This window comes from Prionailurus viverrinus, chromosome B3, assembly GCF_022837055.1.
Source record: "Prionailurus viverrinus isolate Anna chromosome B3, UM_Priviv_1.0, whole genome shotgun sequence".
NCBI classification, from domain to species: Eukaryota; Metazoa; Chordata; class Mammalia; order Carnivora; family Felidae; genus Prionailurus; species Prionailurus viverrinus.
Genome location: NC_062566.1, coordinates 99,779,672 through 99,795,895, shown reverse-complemented (window position 1 = coordinate 99,795,895; position 16,224 = coordinate 99,779,672). Strand labels below are relative to the sequence as shown.

General features: G+C 42.0%; 1 long non-coding RNA gene across 7 annotated transcripts in view; it reads right to left on the bottom strand.

Annotated features, from left to right (window-relative positions):
* The window catches only part of LOC125167637 (uncharacterized), a 232,336-nt gene that overhangs the window by 119,704 nt on the left and 96,408 nt on the right, over positions 1 to 16,224 (bottom strand). The window contains exon 3 of one of the 7 annotated variants that reach the window (XR_007152866.1): positions 7,771 to 7,968. The exons of 4 other annotated variants lie outside the window; for them this stretch is intronic. This is a non-coding gene — a long non-coding RNA (uncharacterized LOC125167637). Of the gene's footprint in view, positions 1 to 1,714; positions 1,834 to 7,770; positions 7,969 to 16,224 lie in introns of all 7 variants that reach the window. 2 more of the 7 variants (XR_007152865.1, XR_007152864.1) reach the window with 2 other exon arrangements.

Below are 16,224 nucleotides of genomic sequence, written 5' to 3'. Positions count from 1 at the left end.
CAAAGGGAATCCAGCCGAGGCGATTCAGTCAGTATACTGACTATACTCTCCTTTCCTTCCTATGCTGCATTCTCTTCTGAAAAAAATGGGCTGAAATATCAAATGATGATGCCACCATTCATTGCCATCTCCATCACATTTCTGGAATATGAGTATCCCTAGAAACAGTGCTAAGGCAAATGTTATGACGCAAGGCTTTATTGGGAGGTATAACGCCAGGGTATTAAAAGTGAGGGAAAAGAAGAAGTGAGGCAGAGAAGAAAGAAAAGCAGGTAAAACATGATCGACGGTGAATTGACCACAGCATAATAAGAAAACCCAGCCATTGAATGATGGGAGACATCTTCCAGGCAGGGAGCATGGAACTGCCTGTTAGTCCCAATCTCTCACTGGTTAAAGTGAGAGAAAAACACTTCTTGTTAACCAGCTCCACTGGCCATCTGCCTAGTAAGCCAAATCTGATGCCCCAAGATGTAGTGATGCATCTGGGTCCACAAGTGATGGGACAAGCCAGAGTCTCCGTGAGTATGGCAGGATGAGGTCTGGCTACTGGAACTGCTATGACTCCCAATGCGGGGAGTCCTAGGCCAGAACTAAGAAAGTTTTAGAACCTCCAGCAGTTTTAGAAGACAAGGCACTAACAATAGTGGTGGCCAGGTTGCCTATTGAACAAGCAGAGGAGCGTCGGGAAGGCACACAGGCCAAGCAATTCTAGGGAGGTCCATCAAATGGGTCTGAAACACACGGAGTCAATGGATATTGCTACCAAAAAACTACAAAATAACTAAAATCTGGGGCGCCTGGGTGGCGCAGTCGGTTAAGCGTCCGACTTCAGCCAGGTCACGATCTCGCGGCCCATGAGTTCGAGCCCCGCGTCAGGCTTTGGACTGATGGCTCAGAGCCTGGAGCCTGTTTCAGATTCTGTGTCTCCCTCTCTCTCTGCCCCTCCCCCGTTCATGCTCTGTCTCTCTCTGTCCCAAAAATAAATAAACGTTGAAAAAAAAATGCTTTTAAAAACAAAATAACTAAAATCTCATCTCTTCTCAGTGCTTGCTAACATGAAAATACAGCAAAATTCCTGTTTTTGATGACTCAATCCCATAAGAAAAGTTAACCAAGGTAGGCATTTCCATACGTTTACATGGGAAAGCTATCAATGATGATAAGGCAAATAGGCACAGAATGCCACAGCAGTGTGTTCATATAAGACAAAGGGGGCTTATTATGATCACCCACTGGGAAAAGGAAACAGCTTTGTTTTATAGAATGACGATCATTATATTTGGATTTACATGGAGTTAACATTTACCTGATCACTCATAAGTAGTTTATTTCTAGACTATTATGTCAAGGAAATTTGTCACACAATCTCAAAACTCACAAAGTCAAAAAGCAATAGTTGCCTCACCATGCACAAACAGCATAACACACACACACACACACGCACGCACACACACACACACACGCACACGCACACACACACACAGACGGTATGGTGCAGGTTTCCTCCACTGCATCAAAGTAGAGCATTCCTATGGAATCTTTTGTAAATGAAATGGCATTAAAAGAAGTGATTACCAGGAATTCAGATGAAAAACTTTTGAGCATTCTCAAACCTGAAGGCTATATACTCTCTTAAGACTTTCCTGATACCTTAGAACACATCTTGCTAATGGATGCGCAAAATAAATCGAGATAAAGCACAGATGCTCACAGACACTGTTCAAAGCTCTGGCCAACTTGGCGTTGAGATGCTAAGTGTAGTTCCCAGAGAAGGAGCTTGACAGGGCCATCCTTGCTGCTTGGGGTACACGCTACCTCTGTAAGGCCTCCCTGCAAAACAAATGTTGAATGTTGTTTTCACTTTTCACCTTTTTCCATAAAAGCCAGAATCCTCTTTGAATTTCTTTTGGTTAGGGAAAACAGGCACTAATGCAGGCTTTTCCTAAAAGCAAAGTAGAGAACATTAGAAAAGGGGGGGATACCTAAGTGTTGGTTATGTTAATTAGCTTGATGGTCGTGATCTTTTCACAATGTATAAATTTGTCAGAACATCAAGTTATAGGGGTGCCTGACATTTAAAAAATGTTTTTTAAAAAAGGAGCACCTGGGTGGCTCAGTCGGTTAAATGTCTGACTTCCGCTCAGGTCATGATCTCACGGTTGGTGGGTTCGAGCCCCACGTCAGGCTCTGTGCTGACAGCTCAGAGGCTGGAGCTTGCTTTGAATTCTGTGTCTCCCTCCCTCTCTGCCCTTCCCTCTCTCTCTCAAAAATAAATAAACATTTTAAAAAAGTTATAGGGGTACCTGGCTGGCTCAGTGGGTAGAGCATGTGATTCTTGATCTTGGGGTAAGTTTGAGCCCCACGTTGGGTGTAAAGATTACTTAAAAGTAAAATCTTTTTAAAAAATCAAGTACGGGCCCCTGAGGGGCTCTGTCAGTTAAGCGTCCCACTCTTGATTTCCTCTCAGGTCATAATCCTGAGGTGGTGAGATGGAGCCCTTCTTCAGCCTCCCCACTGGGCAAGGAGTCTGCTTAGGATTCCCTTTCTCCCTCTCTTTCTGCCCCTCCCCCCCTCAAAAAAATAAAAATAAAGGGGCACCTGAGTGGCTCAGTTGGTTAAGTGTCTGACTTTGGCTCGGGTCATCATCTCGCGTTGGTTGAGTTCAAGCCCCAAGGGGGGCTCTGTGCTGATAGCTCGGAGCCTGGAGCCTACTTCTGATTCTGTGTCGCTCTCTCTGTCTGTCTGCCCCTCCCCCGCTGACACTCTGTCTCTCAAAAATGAATAAACATTAAAAATTTTTTTAAAAATTAAAAGTAAAAGTAAAAAACAATAAAGTTGTAAACTTTCAATATATACAACCTTTATATGCCAATTATATCTCAATAAAACTTTAAACAATATGGAATCAAAATTTTGAAGTAAGTCCTATGCCCAGTGTGGTGTTTGAACTCACAACCCTGAGATCAAGAGTTGCATGCTTTACAGGCTGAGCCAGCCAGGCAACCCAAATAAATCAATTTTTTTAATGAAAAAATAATGGTTGTTTAATAGACCCTTGTTATGTATGTAGTTTGAACACAGTTTAGGATAGGGTAGGATAGGATATGATAGGAAAGAGTATGATTGAATAGTTAGGACAAAAATTTGTCCATGTGTTATGACCACGCCTTATACAATATATACGTTTACTTCTTTTTCATGTAGGTCAATGTGGAAACAACTTACGGCTGGTGTGACAGTTCCTTGGTCATCTGCAATCTAGACTACTCTCACTTTCACTCTACTAACTCCCAAGTGTGGCGTTGACTACATAGTCTAAGACGACAACTCAGCCATCACATCTACCTTCTAAACAACTAGATGGACAAAAGCAGTGGAGGGAGAAAAGGGAGAAGGACACCACTTCCTTTAATAGCACTTCTTAGAAGTTATACACATCATTCCCTCCATAGCCCATTGTCCAAAAGCCAGTCATATAGCCATGTGTAGCTCTAAGGAAGACTGAAAAATTTTGCCTTTTTCCTGGATAGTCTTATGTCCAGATAAAAATCTGGAGCTATTACCACAGAAGAAAGGGATCTCACAGGACAAGTACCCTTTGTGCCACAGCCTGGGTTTCTTCATTGAAGATCATTCAAAGATCCCAGAGCAAACCTAACAAAAAGTTACAACTACCAAATTTGTATCTCATAAAGTTCATTTTGCTCACTGATTAAGGAGGGAAAAACAGTGTTTTAAGTGTCGGCTCTATAAGCAGCATTGTTCAAAAGGGTTATATACAAACACTAGTAACTAAAGACGAATTCAAGATAGCATATAATCCACTTCACGTGGCTGTTACAGTGGTTAAGACTTGATGAAGTAGGAAACAGCTGGTTATGTGGACACATGTTCTTCAACCTCAAGGAACTCTCTATTCTCCCAACTCCTAGAATGTTCTTCCATCAAGATCCTTGACCTCCAGGTCTTTCCCATCCTTCAGAAAAAGACTCAAAGGTCGCCTCCTAGGAGGTGCCAAATTTAAAATAGGATCCTTTCCAGGAACTCCCTAGTTCCTTGAGGGCAGGGACCTTGTCTGTCTCACTCATTACCATGTCTTGCTGGCCTAGAATGGTACCTGGCACATGGCAAGCATTCATTAATTTTTGTTGAATGGATGAATAAATACATGAATGAAGGAGTCCTCCTAGGGAAAAATGCCACTGCAATGTGAATGAGTATGACCACAGGATGTTGTGTCCGATTCCAGCTAGCCTCTCAGTGGTAATCCTTCTCCTCCATTCTCAGTCACATCCCTCTTCCAGCCCTCTCGGCAGTGATGCCAAACCATTTTTTCCTCCTTCAACATTTCAGACTAAAAAAATACACGCATGAAAAGAAGCCAGCAGTCCAGAATCTCCTCATCTCCCCATTCTGGATTGTTCAAATATAGCCTAACCTATGGCTGTTTCCAAACTTAGGTATAAACAGACAAAACTGCCCTCCATCCTCCGGTCCTCAAGCCCCTGCCCTCTCTGTTCCTTGCAACAAAGCTCCTCCAAGTAGCTCACACTCAACACCCCTCCTTGCTCACCTCCCATTAACTCCCCATGGGAACTGTGTTCTGACTCAAGCCTTCCTCACACTAACCAACCATCAGTTGGTACCAGTAGTTCAAATTGCCCTTGTTTTACTAGATGTCTTGGGCATCAGTGGTGCTCTCTTCCCTTGACCTCCAGGATCACTGTCTCCTTGTTCTCTTTTTCCTCTGACCTCTTTTCAGCCTCGTTGCTGATTCTTCCCTCTGTCCACCCAAGCATGCTGGTATTACCCAAGGTCTTCTCCTCCACCCTCTCCTGGTCTTCTTCTATGCAGAAAAAAAAATGGAAGTGAAATCTCATCCCACTTCCGTGGTATTAGCACTCACATGTATTCTGAGAACTCCGAAATATCTCTAGTCCATGAGTTTCCATCCATCCATCTGTCCAGCTGACATCTGCAGCCGCATGTTTTACAGCACTTTGAACTCAACATATTCCACGTTAAGTTCATTATCTAGTATCCCTACCCCATTCCACCTTTCTTCTTTATTGCTATTTTGATGAATCACCTCACCATCTAACCAGATGCCCAAACCGGAAAATTTTAAGTCTTAGTGTTCCCCTCCTGCACTAGCTGTGTCCTTTACCCTCTTAATTTTTTTTGTTTGTTTTAAGTAGACTCTACCTCCAATGTGGGACTCAAACCCACGACTCCAAGATCAAGAGTCACGTGCTCCACAGACTGAGCCAACCAGGCACCCCCTACCTTCTTCTTCTTAAATGCCATTCTCTTACTCCATTGCCAGACAGACCACCGGCCCCTCAAAGTAGGATTTATCCTCTCCATTTTTGTGTATCCAGGGATAGTAAAGCTACCAAAAGGGGTGGGAAGGTGGAAGATTATAAAATGTTTATAATCAGCTCTTAAAGATACTCATTCATTCACAAAATATATATTTCACACTTAATATAGATCAGAAACATTTATGAGTCGCTTAAATTATCACCTCTTTTGTAAATGAATATTCTTTGCCTTAATGATTGCCTGCTTGCTAGCTAGCATGTTTAATAGCCTGTAAAAATCCAAATCCTCCAACTTAAAACTGTTATTAACAAACACCATTGTTACTATTTTATAGTAAGGCTAGGGAACCAGGCCAACAATCAGAAGCCATTCACAGAAATGTTCGGCAAAAATTCTGACTTTAAGACTTGCGTGTTGCATCGTTTAATTAGAAAGGAAATCTTGAAATATACCTGATCCTGCAAAGTAATTCTGTCCACAAAATGGGCAAAGGGAGAGATTTCCCATTTTGTATGCCAACCCATAATTTGGTAGGAGGGGTGTAGGCTATTTTAATTAATTATTGCAAATTAAATATTTCAACAACTTGAAGTGAGCCCTTAAAAGAATGAAAAAATGTACATAGCTCCCCTCTGCTAAAACTGCAGTTGATGATAGAATTCCTACTGTCTAATCTATAAAATAAAACCCGAGTTTTCAGCTAATTCCGTTTTCTCAAACACAAAAAACAGTGCCACCCCAGTTAGATGCTTTAACATGCACGTTAATTTCCACTCACAGCTGTGGCAATTAGAAAGTGTACTTAATGGAGTGTCATGTTAATTGTTTTCAGAGTTAACCAATTTCTCCATTTAATTGTCAATTGATTAACCTATTGAAATGTTAAGTGACTCAGTTTCCTTCCAGAGTAAACAGCAGCAGCATATGGTAGCTTCATCAGCCGAAGGCAGCACTCATTTGCTCGGATTCAATGTGCTGGTATTTTTCTACACCTCCCTGAGCTTTTAATTAGATGAGGCAATGTTACATGTATTTGTCTGCTGGAAAGGTTATCAGTGCCGCAGCTGACCTGCAGAGGCAAGGTTGAGTCTAGCAGCTTTAATAGAAACGGTTTTCAGCTATGACTGTTGTACTTGATTGCATTGTGATGGTAATTAACTCAAGACTGCTTTCCTCAGCGTGTGTGTATGTGTGTGTGTGTGTGTGTGTGTGTGTGTTTCCTGTAGCACTAACTATGCAATGAGATGTTTCCTCTGTCATATATATGCACTTATTAAGCACTCATTGGATTCTAATAAGCATGCAAATAGTCAAGAGTTTCTTTAGGCTAATACCACACTAACTCAGATTGTGGTTGCCATTAAATAAGTACGATGTTGGTCGCCTGCAGCACATTTTGCAGAGAAAAAGCCAGCTCCCTTTGGTAGAATTTTGCTCCTTTACTTTCATGGTGTCTCATTCCCTCGGATCTTTACAACCATAAAGTAAAAATTATTTTATGTTTTCAATTTAAGAATGGAGGAGGCCATAGCGTGCTGGGGGAGCGACACTTGATTCAGAAGCAGTTTTCCAATGCTCCCAAAGGAGATCACCGTGTTTTAGTGACCAAATTGGTAGCAAGGTCTTGGTGGTGAACTATTAACTCAGTCTTCTCATCTCTTGCACGCAGTTCTCTGACTCTGGGTGTGTGCAGCTCGCGTGTGTGTTTTTACTGTACCACACTATTGTTTAATTACGAGCCAACCCACAACTGAGCCAGCATTATCATCCTTGATAATGTTGGTAGCCCACAACTGAGACAAAATGATTACAAACCTATGTTGTGTTCAATAGTTCTTTAGGGGATTTCTCTCTTAATAGTTCTGGCTCATTCATGTTTGATTCAGCACATTTGTTCTTTAAAAAAGGCATAGCTTAGAAGAGTTTCAGGGTGGGTTAATAACTCAACTGAAAATGGCCGCTCGCATTGTAAAAGCTTGTTCCCGCAGTTGCTTGGGGCTTTTCTTCAGTTTTGCCGCTCTGCAGCTTTGGCCCAGTTGGTAAACAGCTTAAGTCCAGACATCTTTTCATTCTCTGAGCAGCGGATTGAAATAAAAATGCATATAAGTGGCGACTGACTGGCGCTGGCCTAACAATAGCCTGTAACATTATGCAAGGGTATTTACATAGGAATAAGGCCTCACTAAAGGAGATGGGGCAATTAATGGTGTGGGCCACACATATAAGGAAAGTTTGTCCAATCCTTTCCTCAATAAAGATCTTTTGTAAAGTGCTATGGAAACTCATGGAGGCCCCAAAGAGATTAAGGGGAGGACTTTTCTGGGATTTTGAAAAACTACATATAGAGTATACATAGAGTATATATATAGAGTGTGTATATGTATGTATATACATAGAGAGAGAGAGAGTTTCAAAAAGCCAAATTATATTAAATAAACGCACTGAAAAGAAGGTGAATTCTGTGTTGTTTTGATCATTTGGGGATTGTTTCTCTAACCCTGTGAAAGAAGGTTGGTCCTGGGTTTCGGCCTCCTCTCTTCATTTTCTTTCTTCCTTTTTTCTTTTTCTTTTGGTGATGTTTCTTGAGCAGAACATCGGCTCTGAGATAAGCAAGCTCCTTCGTTATCTTGTTTCCTGTGTCTGAAACGGAAGCATCGTCTTTAAAATATTTGAAGAGTTTGGCTGTACTTCTTATTTCAAGTAATGATTTAGCAGTGGGAGGAAAACTTTGCCCAGTGACCAGGCCTGAGGGGGAAAACTCTTAAGATTTTCAGGAGTGCCGGGCAGCTGGCCGCCACAATGAAAGCAAATCGCAAAAGCAGGGAGGGCCCAAAAGCAAACGCAAGGAGTGTGCCATAGGAGGATGTGAAAGTCTGAATTCAAACCTAGACCTTTTTACAGATATAGATCATAAGAGAATAAAGATTTTTGTCAGTACACGTCAAATTTAGAAAGTCCAATGCCTGAATTATTTTCATCCCAATACCGTTCCGATATATTGTCATTGATCTTTTTTTTCTTTTTTGGAAGTAGAAAGTCCTCCTCCGCCCCCCACCCCTACCCCCACCCCTAGCCCACCAACCCCAGCAGTAAAAGACAAATCTGTGTAGCTCTGCCACATGTTTTCATTCTTATCAGAGACTCACCATCTGCTTCTGCCCTTGGCCAGATAGCATTACTGTTATTATTACTTTGGATCAGAATACTTTTAATAAAGTATCATCAGCACTCGAAAAATAAGAGACAAAGGAATAACCCAAGCCCTCTTTGCATGTTTTATGACCAATTAAAGCACTTACTACCTATTGTAAGCAAAGCACCTCAGTTCTCCTTTTTCTTTGCTAATGTTTTATGTCACTCAAAGGACATTTTCTAAGGAAGCAGAACTTTGGCCAGGAGTGTTCAAGCTCTGTTCACACTTGCTAGTAAAACTGTTCTTACTTCCAAAGTTGCTTTTGATTCCATTTTCTCATTTATAGTTGGTTCATGAAATTCCCGTTCACATAGAAGGAGTGAAATAAAATCTTAATGTGATAACGCATAAGCTTTGGATGCCTCTGTGTGTGTGTGTGTGTGTGTGTGTGTGTGTGTGTGTGTGTGTGGCATACAGAGAAAGTGATTTCAGCTGCAGCCCTTTCGAGCAGGCAGAAATCAATGCCTCATTCAGGACTATTGATCAGTACTAAATTAATTAGACTCCGAGGCTTATGGCAGTTGATAAGACAACTTGTTAATTTAGTCAATGATAGTGTTTTCCCTAAAGCGGCAAATACCCTCTTCTTTAGAAAAGGCATTTCTAACACTTGCTGCCAGTTCTCCTTTTATTTTCACTTTTCATCTTTCTTGTTTTCTTTTTCTGGGACAAGAGTGTTTAGAGGTAAGTGGGTTGTGGGTGTGGGGAGGAGATCAATAGGTAAGGGAGTGCTGTAAAAATGTAACCGCTGAGGACGCAGTCTGGTATATTCACTAACCCACTCCCATTTCTATCCCCTCGCCTAACGTCATTTCGGGATGAAAGAAAGCAGCCAGATTATAACCTGGGACATGGATTTCCTGTGGGGCTTTGGCCGCAGAAGGCCACTCCAGCCCCACGAGGATGTTCATTTGGAAGGGGCTACTTCCTCAACCTGCATTTAGGATTGACTGATACATACGGATTGCTTTTGCTTTTCATTTAAACCTGCAACAGTGATGGTCATAGTCAATAACAAAGACTTGGGCCCGGTCGGTAATGCAAACTGTGAATGGAATGAAGGTATCCCAGAATGCCCCGAACATAGGGCAGTACTTCCTGCTGGCTTGGAAGGACAAAAGGACAAAGCCCGGGAGTGTAGGGGTCCCACCAACAGCTCTTGGAGGCAACAGCCTGCTATCAGCAGCGCTCCAACCCTCTGAGAATGCTAATAAGCTAGTGAAGAGCTCAGCTTTCTTGCCATAATTCTATAGTGTGGTTGAGGACCCCATAGTGCTCACTAAATAAAGACAACTAATTGAGAATTTTTTGCACATTTTGCCCAGGGGACTTGTTGTTCACTCGATTCTTTGGGGAGAATGTACCCCTACTGACAAGAGGAACTGATTGTTTTGGCAGGCCTCATGTTACTCTTCCCGGGTCTAAGACTGACTTTCGAAGTATGACAAAAATGTTTAATTTTGATTTCTTTTAATTATGTTGCTGGGAATTATTTTAGATCTCAAAGAATAGACGTTCCAGTGTTCGTCGGGAAAAAAAAAAAATGCTGGCAGAGTTTTTTGAATTAGAGCCCTGTTTTTTCTTTTACTTTTTTTTTTTTCTCTTAAATTGTATTTTCTGTGGTGAGGCCTACATTTTTGTGTCTGCAGGTGACACGTTGATTGAAACTAAAATTAATAAATCAGCTGAAAAGCTCACACCTACAGCTCACAGCAGGGCCTGGAAAACACGTTTATAAAGGGAGCTTTATGCCCTCATATAAAGAAGGAATAAATTACAGAAGCACTTGTTGCCCTGAGACTTGATTTTGCTTTGCAATCTGGTATCTTATTTTTGGAGGCTTATTGTTAATCAACAGGTTCCTGGTTGCTTTAGCAGGTGACTTTGCTATTAATCTCTTACTTGACCATTATAGCATATTAATGAGGAGGTTTCTAGTTGTGGTTCTATCTTCGGACCAAGGAATTAGTTTAAAAGGTGCACTTTTTACTCAATGGCTTGCAGTTAGCCATGTTGAGGACCAAATGCAAAGTAGCATTTTCTACAGCTTGTGTAGTATTAAGGAGTGTTTTACTAACATATGTGTCTTACTGTGCTTTTCTTCTCTCCTACACTTATTCCTTCACCATGGAGGGCAATTATGGAACTTACCAGTAGTCTCTGTTCATTTTTTTTAACAAAATAAAATTATATATAAATAACAAAATGATATCCTTTCTTATTAATGTGCACCCTCGTTTTAATTAAACAATGTCAATTTTTCTTTGGAGGTGTGTTTGGAATTAAAATGTATGATTTGGGAAGGCAAGACATTCAACATTTCTCACCAGAACTGGATTAATAAATGTCATTACAAGTGCAGGAATTTAACCATCACATTTCCCTTTAGAATCTGAGGTAATTGGAAATGTTTAAGCTTGACAAAAGAAGGAAGTAAATATACCTATGGGGGTAGTTTAGAAATATAAAGAAGAACTGAGGATTTAAGTCTTAAATTTGTAATTACAAGGATCTCCAAAGCACATAATGGTGCCAAACAGCCCAGACAACCCGGCATATGAGAAGAACCACTTTGTTGCAGTCTGCAGATATTTCAAAGGACATCCTCTGGCAAAGCATTATTATTATTGTTGTTCATCTCCTTTCAAATCTTCAGGGCAGTCTGGTCCACCCCTCATGCATGCTGTCTTTTTTCTAAACCTAAGAAATGTCAAGCTTGTGCTTTTCTTCTTTCTAACTTTTTAAAATTAAAGGTTGGTGTCAGTTGAGGCACATTTGATATCACTGTCTACCTTGCCTTATTTTTTTAAATGTTTATTTATTTTGAGAGAGAAAGAGACTGAGTGCAAGCGGGGGAGGAGCAGAGAGACGGGGAGACACAGAATCTGAAGCAGGCTCCAGGCTCCGAGCTGTCAACACAGAGCCCGATGCAGGGCTTGAACTCATGAGCCTTGAGATCATGACCTGAGCCGAAGTCAGACACTTAACTGACCGAGCCACCCAGGCGCCCCTCTATCTTGCTTTTCACACTAAGCCCTGAAGTATCTTCATTCTGCAGGTTAAGGTCAACACCATCATCTCTTTCAGTAAGGAATTTTCTGGTTAGGTTTCTGGAGAAGAGGAGCTGAGTTTGAGGTGTTAGCAGAAAGGTAGAAAGCTAACCACAGGAATGCCTGACAATGAACGTTAACAGAAACATCAGATTTGACACTACTTATGAAATTTTTGTTCATAAAAAATGCATACTAACAAAAAATCATCACCGTTATCTTACAGCTATAGTATTAGGCTTCTCCCACAGATGAGAGGAATTGGAAATACGCTGTCTTCTTAAAAGCGTTACTCAAGTTACCAGCTTAACTGTTCATTGTAGTTACATACCAAGCTCACCACTTTATAGCGAGCGGGGGGACCTTCGCCTGCTTAAAGTCAATATCGATTGCCTGGAGCCTGGATCCTATTCTAAATTTTTTGTTCAGGCCAGTAAGCTAGGGAGAATTTTGGTAAGGATGGCCCCACTCACCTCCAACAAACAAGAAATTTAAGCAAAAATAATTGACTCTAGGTTTGCTTATCTTTTACAACTGAGAAAGAAAAAAAATCTATTCTACTCTGGACAGAAACAGTTTATGCCCCCAATGACACAAAACCAATCGCTTTAGGTTCTTGGGTACAATAGAATAGTTATATATGGGGTGAGGGAAGGGTCTCTTGAGGAGTGAAAGGAAAAGGAGGAAATAAAATTCGTATTAAAATAAATTAAGGAAGTGGCTAGTGTATTCTAGGAACAGTCAGATTAATTCGTTTATATTTGTAGTACAAATTTCTAGAAAACAGAGTTGCAAATATATACCCAAGTATTGCAGACTGTGGCTGCTCTAGCATGTGTTTATAAAGAAGGATGGTCACTATTAGAGAATGTTCCCCTCCCCCAGTTCTCCCTCAAGTACTTCCAGCTAGGGAGGTTTTCAGCCCTTTTGTCTTTTTACAACTTAGCAAGATCAGACACATTTCTGCAATGCATATGCAGATTTCACCTCTTGTTACTTTCTCTAATGAGCGTTCACTTAATCAATCTGACAGTAGCCTTTATCCCCCTCCCCCTTTTTTCCCTTCACATCCACTAAGAAGGTTTTCAGAAAAAAAGTGTTAACAGATTCAAGGGGGCATTAGCAACGGCCAAAACGGGGTGAATCGCAGGGCTTCACAATGACTACTCTCCAGCCACCCCTCTGTCCAGCTTCTGAAAACAGGAAGCAGGTCCGCCAGTCTCATAAGAAAGCATGTATTTTAATAGCTAACAGGAAATGATCTTCCTTTTCTGTTTAAGAATCGGAAACAATTAGTTTTTTATCTAATAGAACACTTAAGCATAGAACTTTCCCATAGGCTCATACACCCATTCTGCCAAAACCACTTTTAAAAACTTGTGTGCGAGAGACACTCTTGCTATGAGACAAGAGCAACCAATCCACGTTGGCACTCTCCCATCACATTTCCCACTGGGGCACCCTAAGTCGCATGACCATTCTTGCCCTTGTTAAACATCCCTCTGACCTGGGAGTGGACAGTGCAGGGATGGAGGGCAGGTGGGTTTCAGTCTGATGTAGTTCACTCTTCCCAGGGAATGGAAAGACAAGACAAGAGACAAATCCTAGTTCTTAATCATATTCTCAACTTGGCCTCAATCCGAATCTGCCACCAGGCGATCGATCTAACATATAAGAGTATATGGCCCAGCTACTGAGAAGTAGCAGGTCCTTTAAAAAAAATTTTTTTTTATAAAGTTCCAGCCCCTCTCTTGCCTGCAGACAGCCAAAGTTTCAGCCCTCCTGCAGCCCCACCCTGCGAAGCCTGCTTTTACCTCTCATTCAGCTGCCTTCTCCTTCTTCTCACTCTGGCTCCCTCCAGCAGAACTCTCGTCCTTAAATCTTAGTCAGTTCTGGGGTGCCTGGGTGGCTCGGTCGGTTGAGCGTCCAACTTCAGCTCAGGTCATGATCTCGCGGTCCGCGAGTTCGAGCCCCGCATCGGGCTCTGTGCTGACAGCTCAGAGCCTGGAGCCTGCTTCCGATTCTGTACCTCCCTCACTCTGCCCCTCCCCCACTCATGCTCTGTCTCTCTCTCTGTCTCTCTCTGTCTCTCTCTCTCTCTCTCTGTGTGTGTCAAAGATAAATAAACTTAAAAAAAAAATCTTAGCCAGTAATGTAACTCACCCCCTCAAGTCTCCTTCACTTGGCCAGGGCCAGAAAAATCACAGTAAAAGAAGGAAAAGGGGGTGGGTGGGGGGAAGCCCACCACTCCTTCCCTCACCCTGCTCTGTGCTTGGATGCTCTAGTTTTGCCTTTTCTGAGGATTCACAGTACCTTTCTCCCCAGCACCTACCCATTAAGTCCTACCAACAGCCAACTGTTCACCTTTTACATTCTAATTGAATAGGAAATTTGGTTTTAAGACAATCAGGGTCTGGTCCCTACTTAGAGATTCTCACCTGGGCTTATTAGGTCACTGACAAACCTTTCTCTTCCTGACCTTTTTGATTAAAGGTGGGGATCTATACGACAGGTTGCCCGCCTCCTCTAACTTGAGCAGCCTGTTCTACTTGGCAAGCTGAACCTGCCTACCATACAGGATCTCCAGGTTGGTTGCCTCTGAGGTCTGGGAATGAGCAATACTTTAGAGTTAGCATCCTGACTTCAACCAGGATCTCTTGAACTCTAAGGGCTGCACTAACATTTTCAAGAGGTAGAACTGAGTTGATCCACTGTCTGTATTACTTCGGTCATCTGAACTCTCTGCTTCTCATGGGAGAAGTGGAATGGTAGGTCCCATCCCAAGACCTATTGAACCAGAATCTGAATTTTAACAAGGTCCCCAGGTGATTCGTATGCACATTTCTTTAACCACCTGAGGATCTTTGAGAAGGCAGGGGATACAGAGTACCCTTGAGAGTCCTTTCAATTAATTTTCTGTCTTCTAATCACAATCCCTAATGAGGCAGAGAGGATATGGAGTTTGAATTGGGACAGAGGGATGGTGAGAATCAGCAGTTATAACTCCATTATTACTAACCTGATTTTCTAATATGCTAATTTAAAAAATCATTTTGGTACATACACGGTTAAAAATATAGGCTATTAGGTCACTATTTCTTCTGGAAATATTTTTCTTTTGCAAAAACACCCTGAAATGGCTTCTACTGTATTGGTCTTTTCTGTTTAGTGACCTAGTAATTTAACCCTGATTTCTATTTTTTTTTAATATTTTTTATGTTTATTTATTTTTGAGACAGAGAGAAACAGCATGAGTGGGGGAGGGGCAGAAAGAGAGAGGGAGACACAGAATTGAAAGCAGCCTCCAGGCTCTGAGCTGTCAGCACAGAGCCCGACGTGGGGCTCGAGCCCACGAACCGTGAGATCACGACCTGAGCTAAAGTTGGATGCTTAACCCACTGAGACACCCAGGCGCCCCCTTATTTCTATTTTTACCTAAGATTCGTTTCTATGTAAACTTCATTCCAGAAACCCTTGTAGTTTTCCTGAGTGTATAGAGGACCTTCTGGAGGGGTTCCTGGCACCTGCTCCAGACGACATCCCTTGCAAAAGGTTCAGCCATTCTTTCTCCAACTCCTGACCGCTCTCTGCCCCCATGTCCCTGAGCAGAACAACAGTGAGTCAGGGCAGTAGTGGAAAGAGCAAGGGCCCCAGGGGAGGAGAGGCTGGAATTTACAAGGCTGGTTCCACCATAAAGAATGCCTGTGACCTTTGGCAAGCAATGTAACATTTCTCAGGCTCTGGATCGTGCTCTGGTGAAAAGGAGATGATAACTTGAAGGGTTGCTGCATTGATACAAGAGGTAAAACTTCAAAAAGGCCTACTGCAAAGTGGGAGGGTGGTAAAGGGGAGGAGAGGGTATTTCCCTTTGTCTTGTGCTTTCTTGGCAAGGCCTCTGAAGAGCTAGTCAAAAAGGAAGTTTGGCTCTCTCACCCCTAAGAGCAAAGGCGCTCGAGTTACTTGGAGGTAGGTGAGAACCCACGCTCCTTGGTTTGATGATTGTAAATAGTCCCCACTTATTAAACACCTGTGATGTGACCGTGACATTTGGCAAGTGCTTTAACCTTCCTGAACCATTCACCCCTGCTCTGTGAAATGGAGATTATAATGCCTAATAGGATTGTTGAGGTTGGTTAAAGAGCTTGCTTTATAATCATTATCTCATTGACTTCTTCCAACAACCCAGTGAAACAGGCCCCATTTGGCCCCATTTTACAGCTGAGGACATTGAGGTTTAGAGACATCAAGTAATTCACTCAGGGTCATGCAGCTCATAAGTAAGAACCAGGTTTGAAGTCTGGATCTCTTTAATCCAAAATTTATGTGCTCTCCATTGTTCTTCCTACACCTTAGGGAAACTGACAAGTCAAAGGGAGACCAGATAATGGGAATTACTTTAGTCTTTCCAATCCTTAATAACATTTCAGTTCAATTCCAAGAAGGGCAGTAATTTTCAAACTTCTTATCTTTTTTAATCTGCCAAAAAAATCTGCAACTAACCGACAGGAGAAGTTTCCCCCTAAATGGTGTCAAATCTTGGCAGTATTTTAATAAAGCAGCTCTTTCACCTCTGAAGGATTATCAGGTTGGATGTCCAGAGCTGAGAAGTGGCAAGATTTGGTTCTTTACTCTGCCTTGCATAGAGTCAGGGCT